This window comes from Oncorhynchus gorbuscha, linkage group LG11 (assembly GCF_021184085.1).
Source record: "Oncorhynchus gorbuscha isolate QuinsamMale2020 ecotype Even-year linkage group LG11, OgorEven_v1.0, whole genome shotgun sequence".
NCBI lineage: Eukaryota > Metazoa > Chordata > Actinopteri > Salmoniformes > Salmonidae > Oncorhynchus > Oncorhynchus gorbuscha.
This window is the reverse complement of record NC_060183.1, coordinates 62,610,610-62,623,572: the sequence shown is the minus strand read 5'-3', so window position 1 is coordinate 62,623,572 and position 12,963 is coordinate 62,610,610. Positions and strand designations below refer to the sequence as shown.

Sequence of the window (12,963 nt, the reverse complement as noted above, 5' to 3'; positions counted from 1 at the left end):
TTTGCTCACCATTCTTGTGATCATTTTGACCCCACGGGGTGAGATCTTGCATGGAGCCCCAGATCGAGGGAGATTATCAGTGGTCTTGTATGTCTTCCATTTCCTAATAATTGCTCCCACAGTTGATTTCTTCAAACCAAGCTGCTTACCCATTGCAGATTCAATCTTCCCAGCCTGGTGCAGGTCTACAATTTTCTTTCTGGTGTCCTTTGACAGCTCTTTGGTCTTGGCCATAGTGGAGTTTGGAGTGTGACTGTTTCAGGTTGTGGACAGGTGTCTTTTATAATGATAACAAGTTCAAACAGGTGCCATTAATACAGGTAACAAGTGGAGGACAGAGGAGCTTCTTAAAGAAGTTACAGGTCTGTGAGAGCCAGAAATCTTGCTTGTTTGTAGATGACCAAATACTTATTCTCCACCATAATTTGCAAATAAATTCATTAACAATCCTACAATGTGATTTTCTGGATTTTTTTTCTAATTTTGTCTGTCATAGTGGGAGAACTTGCACAATTGGTGGCTGACTAAATACTTTTTTTGCCCCACTGTATAGAGGTAGAGCAATTTTGACAAAAACAAACAGATATAAATGTTGCCCTAAGAGTTGTGCAGAGTCGGTAGAATCTTACTCCAAATGATTTAACCATGTAATTAATTGCTGCCAAAGATGCTTCCACCAAGTATTAACTAAGGGCTATCAAGACATATACAATCAATACATGATTTTTATTAACTTAAAAATAATTCTATACTTTATATTTCACTTTGAAAATGTGGAGCAGGTTGTGCAGATCTGTACGAAATAAAATAAAATGGTATTTTTTGATTTACTTTAAATTCAGAAAAATGTCATAACTGTTGTGTCTTTGGCATCATTAAAAGTGAAGACTTATTCTATCAAATACATTCTGTAATTATTACATGATTAAACTAATTACATAATTTCACAAATTGTTTCTGCATTCATACACATTCAGAGATATAGTTATGTGTGTTTCCTGTTATGTGTGTTTCCTGTCCTCTCTGAGGTCACCAAAGAAAACACACTTGTCATATCCGTCACTTAAGTGTCCACAGACCATTCCCACAAGTGGACATTTTGTTTCAAAATCCCATTTTGTGGATTTAGGAGTTTGCCATGTGAAATCCTTTGTTCTCTCTGCGTCTCCCTTTCTGCATGGCCAGGGGGAGGGAAACTCCTGCAGGAATTTATGGCCTGCGATAACAGAACCTGTGTGTAGGAGAGTGAGAAAGAGAGAGGGGGATGCCACAACCTATACCCAGAAAGGGCCACATCATGACACTATGCAAGTGGTGTATGGACTTTCACTAGGCATTGTACAGTAGGTCATGTATGGCTCACTTGATAAAGAACAATACCTGTTGCCAGAAGTGAAGGGTCAGTGCTGGGCACTAAGAACTAAGTTAACAGTTTCAGAGAGCTCAGTGCTGGAACAAACATAATGGACATCTTTGACTGTCTAAATGTGAAGGATGGATCAGTAACACACTCTTTCTGATTTTGTTTTCTAGATAAAACCAACAAAATCTGCACTAAAATTGTATGAGGGGAGAGGAGGCAATATAACAAGCACATAATATGAAGTAGTCTGGGGTTGCATCTCATCTCTCTCTCCATTGATGATGATGAAAACAAAATGTTAGGTGAAAGACACCTAGTATTTGAGACCAACCCGGTATTCCATTTAACCTGTCCAGTACATTAAAAACATCAGTACAGCCAACTTTGATCTCCACATGAGAACCCCCCTAAACATAGCTGCTCTGCGTGTTCCCTGAGTCTGAGGTGCAGGTACCAATTGGGGTCAATTCCATTTTAATGCCAGACAATTCAGAAAGTAAACCAAATCAACCAATCCAATTCCACATTTTCCTAATCAGTACTTACTGACTTGACTGGAATTGACCCCAAACCTGGATGGTGTTACTCATCTTGAAGTACTTCAGAGCAGTGAACGAGATCCTCATCATGCCCTCTGGCTCCGGCACCTCAGCGTGTTCTTTACTTGCTCCCTGAACTCCTCTGAGATGAAGTAGTAGATGAATGGATCCACACAGCTGTTGAGGCTGGCCAGACACAGGGTGGTGATGTAGAAGCCGTAGTCATTGTGTACTACTTGAGCCAGCAGGAGAGAGTAGGTCACCAGCATCATAATGTTACTGGGGGTGAAACAGACCAGGAAAATGATCAGAACAGTAATGATGAGCACCACAGCCTTGCATCGATTCTTGGCGATGCTGGCGTCCGTCATTGAGTTCCTCAGGGACTTGAGCATCAGAACGTTAACCACCACGCACAACACGGTGGGAACTACAAATCCCAGGGTTCCCATGGTCAGGAACAAGCCAGCAGCCATGCTATTCTGGCTTGGCCGGGTGACGTCGTGGCAGGTGGTGATGTTGAGGTTGGTCACCTTGACTGTCTGGTCATAGAGGTAGAGAGGGGTGGTCAGCAGCCAGACCCCCACCCAGATTGCGACTGAGACACCGATGGCTACATGGTTGTTCCTACAATCCTGGGAGAGGGGGTAAACAATGGCCCAGTAGCGCTGGACACTGATACAGGTGATGAAGAGGATGGAGCAGTACATGTTCCCATAGAAGAAGCCCACCAGGACTTTACACAGCCTCTCTCCATAGATCCAGTCGTTACCGTTGAAGTGGTAGGCGATCTTCAGAGGCGTCCAGATGACAAAGAGCAGGTCAGACAGAGCCAGGTTGGCCATGTAGATGGCGGCAGGGTGCTTCTTCTTGGTCCTGAACAGGAAGAACCAGATGGCCATGGCGTTGGTGGGCAGCCCCACAGCAAACACCACTATGTAGACAATGGGGAAGAACACAGTGGTCAGATGACTGTCCAGAACCATGCAGGCCTCCAGGGAGACCTGCACCCCCGCCGCGGTCTCATCCCCCGTGAAGCCTCGGTCTTCAACGCCAGCATTAAACCGCTCTGAGAAAAGAGAGAAACAAGATGAAAATAAATAGGGGTGTTTAAGGAATTCCAAAAATGAGGTTACAATGTATGCCATTTGAATACAATAGCCATTTGAGATTTATTGCATACTTAAATTATTACTTTTCTAATTGTTCTTATGCAGTGTTGTAAAGTACCTTTTTTGGGGAGGGGGGGTATCTGTACTTTACTAGTTATATTTTTGAGAACTTTTACTTCACTACGTTCCTAAAGATAATATGTACTTTATACTCCCATTAATTTCCCCTGACACCAAAAAGTAATCGTTACATTATTCTTGCTGAGGAAGGAAAATCTAACCTATCAATCTAATACTTTATTAGGGTTGCAAAGGGTCAGAAACTTTTCGAAAACTTTCCGGAATATTTCCCAGAAATGATCCATTGTAAGTTCAGCCCTGGAATTTGGGGAATTCTGCTTAAAGTTCACAAAAAAAAGTTAGCTTATAAGAGTGAACCTTTTTTTGTGGGGTACACATAAAGCAATTCTAGGTCTTGTGGCATATTTTGGTTAAACTATCCCCAATTCAATGGAATTGCAACCCTTTGCACACACAGTGCATTCTTCCACCACATGTACAGCAGATTCTCAAGATCTTTCACACTAATGAGATGCTATTGAGCCCACACTACTACACTGTCTGAGCCAAGGACTACATGCTTTCTGGTAAGTTGATTACAATACTGGGTGGGGTGAATATATTTTATATGACATAGATGATTTTCTGTTAACTAGTAAATAGTAGCCTACAGCAAAGTGTTTAAATCATTTTTAACTTCTTAACAACTTCTGCTAGTTAGTATTTGCTACCATGTGGGGTTTAGCTTGCTTGAGCCTGCTAACTGAAAGGGATAATTCACCTGTTTCCATACATGTATCATTTAAATAGAATAAAAGTCTTACAAATGAGTTGTTTAATCTAACTGCTTAACTATTTATCTGTACATGTTTTTTTAACCTAATCTGTACAGGAAAATGCCATGGGCACTATCTGATGTGTGAAGACAGTTCACTGCAGCTAGTGTAGAAGGAAAAGCTGTGTACATTTGCCAACACTGTTTCAAATCATATGTGAAGAACGTAACAAAGATGAAGAATCATCTGGCCAAGTGCATAAAGTTCCCTTAGCGCTCACAACAAGCAACCTCTGACGAAAGTCCCTCTACTTCTATTTGAGGTGAAAATGATGAATCAAACACCTTAACGATAGCAACCGCTCATGGTCCTCCTGGAATTAGAAGTTTTTTTTTGACTCAATGGAGGAACGTGGTCAGAGAAATGCTGATGAATGTCTTGCTCGAGCTGTGTATGCAACTGGTTCACCTCTGATGCTCACAGGCAATGTGAGCAGGAAGAGAATTCTGAATGTTCTTCACCCAGCATACACCCCTCCAACCAGACATGCTTTATCTACTCATTTGCTGGATGCAGAGTTCAACAGATTTCAAGTGAAGGTCAAGCAAATCATAGAGAAAGCAGACTGTATTGCAATCATCTCTGGTGGTTGGTTGAATGTTTGTGAGCAAAGGATAATTAACTACATCTCAACCCGTATTCAAGAGCACAGACACAAGGGACAACAGACACACCGGTCTCTACATTGCAGATGAGCTGATGGCAGTCATCAATGACCTTGGACCACAGAAGGTATTGGCACTGGTGACAGACAATGCTGCGAACATGAAGGCTGCTTGGTATAAAGTGGAGGAGTCCTACCCTCACATCACACCCATTGGCTGCGCTGCTCATGCATTGAATCTGCTCCTCCAGGACATCATGGCACTGAAGACAATGGATACACTCTACAAGAGAGCCAAAGAAATGGCTAGGTATGTGAAAGGTCATCAAGTTATAGCAGCAATCTCACCAAGCAAAGTGAAAAGAATAAGAACACCACATTGAAATTGTCCAGCAACACACATTGGGGTGGTGGTGTCATCATGTTTGACAGTGTACTGGAGGGGAAGGTGTCCCTCCAAAAAATAGCCATACCACAGTCTGCCAATATGGACAGCCCCATCAAGAGGATCCTCCTGGATGATGTATTTTGGGAAGCAGCCTGAAACTCCTGAAACCTATAGCTTTCGCCATTGCACGGTTTGAGGGAGACAATGCAGAAGGTAGTCTAGTGGTTAGGGCATTGGACTAGTAACCAGAAGGTTGCTAGGTCGAATCCCCGAGCTGACAAGGTAAAAATCCGTTGTTCTGCCCCTGAACAAGGCAATAAACCCACTGTTCCTAGGCCGTCATTGTAAATAAGAATGTTCTTAACTGACTTGCCTAGTTAAATAAAGATCAAATAAAAATGCCATCCTGTCTGATGTTCAGACTGCTTGCAGATGTAAGAGAAGAAATCCATACTGCTCTGCCCACTTCACTGTTGCTCCAGGCAGAGGAAACTACAGTTCTGAAATATATCAAATAGCGTGAAGACATCTGCCTGAAGCACATACATGCCGCAGCGTACATGTTGGACCCCAAGCATGCTGGCAAGAGCATACTGCCGGGTGCAGAGATCAACAAGGCGTACGGTGTCATCACTACCGTGTCTCATCACCTTGGCCTCGATGAGGGCAAAGTTCTTGGCAGTCTGGCATAGTACACTTCCAAGCAAGGGCTTTGGGATGGAGATGCAATATAGCAGTCATGCCAACATATCTCATCAGCCACCTGGTGGAAGGGACTTTGTGGATCTGAGGCCCTTTCCCCTGTTGCTTCCATTATCCTCCAAATCCCACCAACATCAGCCGCCTCAGAGCGCAACTGGTCCTTGTTTGGGAAGACGCATATCAAAGCACGCAACAGGCTGACCAATCCAAGGGTTGAAAAATTGGTGGCCAACCAGGCATATTTTTGGCTTTTTGAGCCTGACAATGAGCCACCCTCAACAAGGTTGGAAAGTGACAATGAAGATGAGGCCTCAGAGTCTGATGTTCAAGAGGTGAACATTGAGGAGGACCCGGGAGAAGACATGGAAGCCTGAGAGGAAGACAACCAAAGCTTTCGTTTCTAGACTATCATTTTACAGATGTATGTTGAAAACATTTTTGGGAGATGTGATGGATCATTGTTAATCATTCAATATTCCCTTTCTTTTGTTGTTTAGTGAAATCATCCCTTGTGAAGATTCAACTCATTTAATTAAAAGTTTAATTCGTAAATAAATCATTAAATTTTTTAAATATCTATTTGAAGGATTTAACCATTTGCAATTATGTCTATTTATGATAAGGTAAAAGGTTTATGTTTCTGTCTCCAGATGATATGGTAAATATATCCAATGCAAAAAACATCTACATTTAAATAGTATTAATATTAATTTGCATATATTTCCATCAATTCCCGTCAATTTCCACATAAAGTTTCCACCTCTGAATATTCCACAAAATGTGCAACCCTAGTTGTCATCCCTACACTCTGATCTGGCAGACTCACTTAACTTAAAATACTGTGTTTGTAAATTATTTGTGAGTTCCAGTTGCATTTTTATTGTGCAGTCTGGTTTGCTTAGTATAAGCAATTATCAATTATGAACATTTTGTAAGTTTTCCATGACTGTACTTAAGTATATTTAGAACCATGTACTTTTATACTTTTACTCTAGTAGCATTTTACTTTGTGAATATTGGTCTTTTAAGGTATCTTACCTTTTACTCAAGTATGACAATTGAGAACTTTTATCACCACTGTTCTTATGCAAACTACACTTGAAGTCGGAAGTTTACATACACCTGAGCCAAATACATTTGAACTCAGTTTCACAATTCCTGACATTTAATTCTAGTAAAAAGTCCTCGTCTTAGGTCAGTTATGATCATCACTTTATTTTAAGAATGTAAAATGTCAGAATAATAGTAGAGAACGATTTATTTCAGCTTTTATTTCATTCACCACATTCCCAGTGGATCAGAAGTTTACATACACTCAATTAGTATTTGGTAGCATTGCCTTTAAATTGTTTAACTTGGGTCAAACGTTTCGGGTAGCCTTTCACAAGATTCCCACAATAAGTTGCGTGAATTTTGGCCTATTCCTTTTGACAGAGCTGGTGTAACTGAGTCAGGTTTGTAGGCCTCCTTGTTCGCACACGCTTTTTTAGTTCTGCCCACAAATGTTCTATAGGATTGAGGTCAGGGCTTTGTGATGGCCACTCCAATACTTTGACTTTGTTGTCCTTAAGCCATATTGCTACAACTTTGGAAGTATGCTTGGGGTCATTGTCCATATGGAAGACCCATTTGCAACCAAGCTTTAACTTCCTGACTGATGTCTTGAGATGTTGCTTCAATATATCCCACATAATTTTCCAACCTCATGATGCCATCCATTTTGTGAAGTGCACCAGTCCCTCCTGCAGCAAAGCACTCCACAACATGATGCTGCCTCCCCCATGCTTCACGGTTGGGATGGTGTTCTTCGGCTTGCAAGCCTCCCCCTTTTCCCTCCAAACATAACGATGGTCATTATGGCCAAACATAACCATTTTTGTTTCATCAGACCAGACGACATTTCTCCAAAAGTACGATCTTTGTCCCCAAACTGTAGTCTGGCTTTTTTATGGCGGTTTTGGAGCAGTGGCTTCTTCCTTGCTGAGCGGCCTTTCAGGTTATGTCAATATTGGAATCGTTTTACTGTGGATATAGATACTTTTGTACCCGTTTCCTCCAGCATATTCACAAGGTCCTTTGCTGTTGTTCTGGGATTGAATTGCACACTTCACACCAAAGTACGTTCATCTCTAGGAGACAGAACACGTCTCCTTCCTGAGCGGTATGACAGCTGTGTGATCCTGTGGTGTTTATACTTGCGTACTATTGTTTGTACAGATGAACGTGGTACCTTCAGGCGTTTGGAAATTGCGCCCAAGGATGAACAAGACTTGTGGAGGTCTACAATTTTCTTCCTGAGGTCTTGGCTGATTTATTTTAATTGTCCCATGATGTCAAGCAAAGAGGCACTGCGTTTGAAGGTAGGCCTTGAAATACATCCACAGGTACACCTCCAATTGACTCTAAGTATGTCAATTAGCCTTACAGAAGCTTCTAAAGCCATGACATCATGTTTGGTCATTTTGGTGGATGTAAACTTCTGACCCACTGGAATTGCAATACAGTGAATTATAAGTGAAATCATCTGTCTGTAAACAATTGTTGGAAAAATGACTTGTGTCATGCAAAGTAGATGTCCTAACCGACTTTCTAAAACTATAGTTTGTTAACAAGAGATTTGTGGAGTGGTTGAAAAACTAGTTTTAATGACTCCAACCTAAGTGTATGTAAACTTCCGACTTCAGCTGTCTATCAAAAGTAAACACTTTTAAAAATCAACTAATAAGATTCCAGAGGGGTATACTACAAAACAGGTTCAAGGTGTTACACGGAACCCAAACCGGCTGCACGCATGTGCCATCGTGCGCCATCGTTAATAAATGTATTTTGTCCCCCCACACCAAACGCGATCACTACACCCAGGTTAAAATATCATAACAAACTCCGAACCAATTATATTCATTTGGGGACAGGTCAAAAAGCATTAAACATTTATGGCAATTTTGCTGGTTAGCTTGCACTTGCTAGCTAATTTGTCCTATTTAGCTAGCTTTCTGTTGCTCGCTAATTTGTACTGGGATATAAACATTGAGTCGTTATTTTACCTGAAATGCACAAGGTCCTCTACCCTCTACTCATAGAACTGATTACTATTTTAGCCCTTGGCACCGCAGACGCTCATTGGCGCGCGCGAGCAGTGTGGGTGCAATAATTGAATAACATAGATTTCTAAATGTATTTTGCGATGCGAGCGGTGTGGTCAGCCTGTTAGCCTAAACTTTACATTTATTGGAAGGATAAGCTTAAAATGGGCATGGTCTATTTAAGGCCATTTATTTTATTTCCCCCCACCTTTATTTAACCAGGTAATCTAGTTGAGAACAAGTTCTCATTTGGTCTGGTCAAGATAAAGCATAGCAGTGTGAACAGACAACACAGAGTTACACATGGAGTAAACAATAAACAAGTCAATAACATAGTAGAAAACAAATACATATACACACACATACATATACACACATACATATATATATATATATATATATATATATATATATATATATATATATATATACATTGTGTGCAAACGGCATGAGGTGGTAGGCAATAAATAGGCCATAGGACTGAATAATTACAATTTAGCAGATTAACACTGGAGTGATAAATGATCAGATGGTCATGTGCAAGTAGAGATACTGGTGTGCAAAATAGCATAAAAGTAAATAAAATAAAAACTGTATGGGGATGAGGTAGGTAAATTGGGTGTGCTATATACCGATGGACTATGTACAGCTGCAGCGATCGGTTAGCTGCTCAGATAGCAGATGTTTAAAGTTGGTGAAGGAGATAAGTCTCCAACTTCAGAGATTTTTGCAATTCATTCCAGTCGCAGGCAGCAGAGAACTGGAAGGAAAGGCGGCCAAATGAGGTTTTGGTTTTAGGGATGATCAGTGAGATACACCTGCTGGAGTGCGTGCTACGGGTGGGTATTGCCATCGCCATGCACCACAGACTAAAATAAAATGTTTGCATCTACCGGTTGTTAGTATTTTTGTCCATTAATGTTAGTATTTTCAAATGGAAACAAATATTTCAAAAACTTCTAAAATGTATATTTATACTACTATCATCAACATTTTAATGAAGTTGAACCACTATAAAATGGACCTACATCAATAATTTTAAAGCTCACTACATTAAATTACACACAATTGAAATGTCCATTTCATAGTGTTACAAATACAACCATATTTAGTAACTTATTTTGAAGAGATGGTGATTGGGTCTAAATAGGTATTTCTTGTATCTAATCTACCTGGCATGATGACTCCAGTTTCAACTGTTCTGCCTGCGGCTATGGAATCCCGACCTGTTCACCGGACGTGCTACCTGTCCCAGACCTATTATTTGACCTATTATGCTGGTCATTTATGAACATTTGAACATCTTGGCCATGTTCTGTTATAATCTCCACCCGGCACAGCCAGAAGAGGACTGGCCACCCCTCATAGCCTGGTTCCTCTCTAGGTTTCTTCCTAGGTTTTGGCCTTTCTAGGGAGTTTTTCCTAGCCAACATGCTTCAACACCTGCATTGCTTGCTGTTTGGGGTTTTAGGCTGGGTTTCTGTACAGCACTTTGAGATATCAGCTGATATACGAAGGGCTATATCAATACATTTGATTTGATTTAAATTCAGTGTACATGTCTGTAGCTTCCATTTCCTGAAAGTCAGACTCTTTCCACACCCAAACTAATTTCTCTCTGCTTCAGAAGCATTTGCTTTGACCACATTTTGTGTGCTTAACCTTAGATATATTCTCCAGGCTTGCCCAGAGAAAAATGTTCATATGTTGTCCATTTTCTATTCTAGAGAACATTTTCTTATAAAAGAATGCGGCAAAAATGCATTTTATGTACGTCTTTATTAATCTTTGTCTGTAAAACACTAAAGTATTCATCCACAATCTGCTCTGCACAAGTCCTGGAGTGTCTTTACAAAATGAAACCAAACTATTTAGGCTGTCTTCATCCAACTGATAAACGTTGATTGTTTTATAATTAAGGGGAAACAATTACCTTTTGATGGTGTGGTCCCTGGCCTTAACTCAGCAACCAAAAACGCATATTTAATTTGAGCTTTCTTTATGAATCAGACAAATAGTTATTTCTGGTTGTTTACCAAATTTAGCTGGCTAACTCATTGCTCCTGCTTTTCAATATACCCTTCCGGCGGTCATCTCGATTTTGCGAAGTACAGCGTGTCATTGACATGTGGGATGATGACATCATCACTCATTGTCGTCTTGAGGTCTGTAGTAACATTTACATTTAAGTCATTTAGCAGACGCTCTTATCCAGAGCGACTTACCACACCGACATTGCAAATACCATCACAACATAACAAGCAAGTGTATTTTACAATATCTGTATTAATTCAGGAATCAGATAGAGGGGATCCGACTCAACAAATTGTCCATCAAGGCATTAAATAATATCACAATGTCGTTTATCTGATCGAAGAAAAAAAAACAAATAATGAGAGAAATAGAGGGAAAAGGCCTTCTCTTACCATTTTTGTGAGACAGACATAGGTCGGCGCAGGCCAATAAAAACATAAGATTCAACCAATGCCGCTTGGAACTCATGTTCCACAACTTCCACAAAACTTTCCAGCAATAATCTACCTGCGATGTACGAAGAGTGTTGAATGCTGATTCAAGCGTTTGTGTATTCCTTTTGTCTGTGTAACTTTGAAGTCAACTGTAGCCAGCAGATCCGACGCGCTTGCTTATAGCTGCACTAGGGTCAGACAGGCTTCCTATATAGATTAAGACCCAGCGGTGCCAGCGTGAGATATGTCTCAGAAAATGTACCTCAATCCAGGGATGACAAATGCGCTGCACTCAAAATTGTCCTTTTATCCTAGTTTTTCTGTAACTTAATCTACACAGTAAACCTGTCTGACCCTAGTGCAATTGTAAGCAAATTGGTCAATCTGCTGGCTACAGTCAACTGAAGAGGTAGGGTACCACACCCCTCCCTCACACAACAGGTAAATGTAATGTAAATGTAAGAAAAAACCTGTGTGATGTCATACATCACGTGACCATACATGCCTGTGTTGTTCAGGCTGACTGGCTTTGTGGATGTTGTAGGCAGTGGCGCCGCCAACGGGTGGACATGGGGGGCCACGGCCACCCTGATACAATTGCTGGCCCCCCCTCGCTAGTTGCAAATGCATAAATGCTTCTGACTATACATAATATGCTTCTATCTGATATGTTACACTAGTACTATTCATTTAAATCAATAATGTATATTTTTCATAATAGTTCATGTGAAAGAAAATAAATGTTTCGCCAGCCAACCGCTTTTGACTGTCCGTCACTGCGTCACCCCTCCCCTGGCCTGCTGCTGCACAGTGCACTGCCAGATGACAGTCTGCCTCATGGACAGCAGCAGCTGAGCTCTGCCTCGTGTTTCTGGTGGCATCATCGGAAGCTAGCCTAGCTGGCAGCTGCCTGCAGAGTTGAGACCACCAGACTGCTAACGGGTGAGTAACTCATACAATACTACTTATAGTAAAAAAAATAGTAAACTGTTTGCTTTTTGACGGTGTCGAATTACCTAGCTAGCTAGCTTACGTTAGTTAGCTATCTAGCTAAGTTAGCTAGTTAAATTCGTTATTGGGGGGCTTAGCTAGCTAGCTTATGCCTTAAGGTTACTCTACAGCAGAGAGCGCTAGCTAACTATAGTTAGAGTTATCGTAGCTTTCTAGAAAGATTTTCAAACCACCATTTTCAAACCACTTGATGAGCATCTAGCTAGCTGACGTTATGGGCTGGTATAGCGTTAGCTTACTAGCTACGATTAGTCGTTGTAGCTATGTCAATTTGCAGACTATGAAGAGAACGTCCACGGATATCTCTTCTTTCTTTAAGAAGAACAGTAGTACAGGGGAGACGCAGCTGACAGGGGAGCAGCAGTAGAGGGTTAACGTTAGTGAGGATGCAGTCGAAGGTCATTGAGCAAGCCAATGAACAGTCAGAGGCAGCGAGAGAGCATGACAGAACAGAGGCAGAAGATAAGAGCGACGAACAACCACAGGCAGCATCAGTGACAGAGTACAGTGAAGAACAACATACAGCAGCATGGCACGAACGTGCGGAACGGGCAGCAACAACAGTCACAGAGGTTGACAACCAAGCGAGGCAGGACTCAGCTAGAGCTATTCAACCCATTCCTGGACCAACAGGTGACGTTGACGGTGTGACAGTGCCCCTGATAATGAAATCGATGGCTAGAGAGTAACGTTATCTGAATAAATGTATGGTTATACTGTGTCTACATTGAGTTGAGTCATGACATAATCACATAAAGCCTTCTGATTCATGTTTATTGGTAGTTGAGTTTGAATAG

At 41.2% G+C, this 12,963-nt stretch overlaps 1 pseudogene; it reads right to left on the bottom strand.

Annotated features, from left to right (window-relative positions):
• Positions 1-591: 591 nt before the first annotated feature.
• On the bottom strand, positions 592-11,538 carry LOC124049081 (annotated as a pseudogene).
• Positions 11,539-12,963: the final 1,425 nt, after the last annotated feature.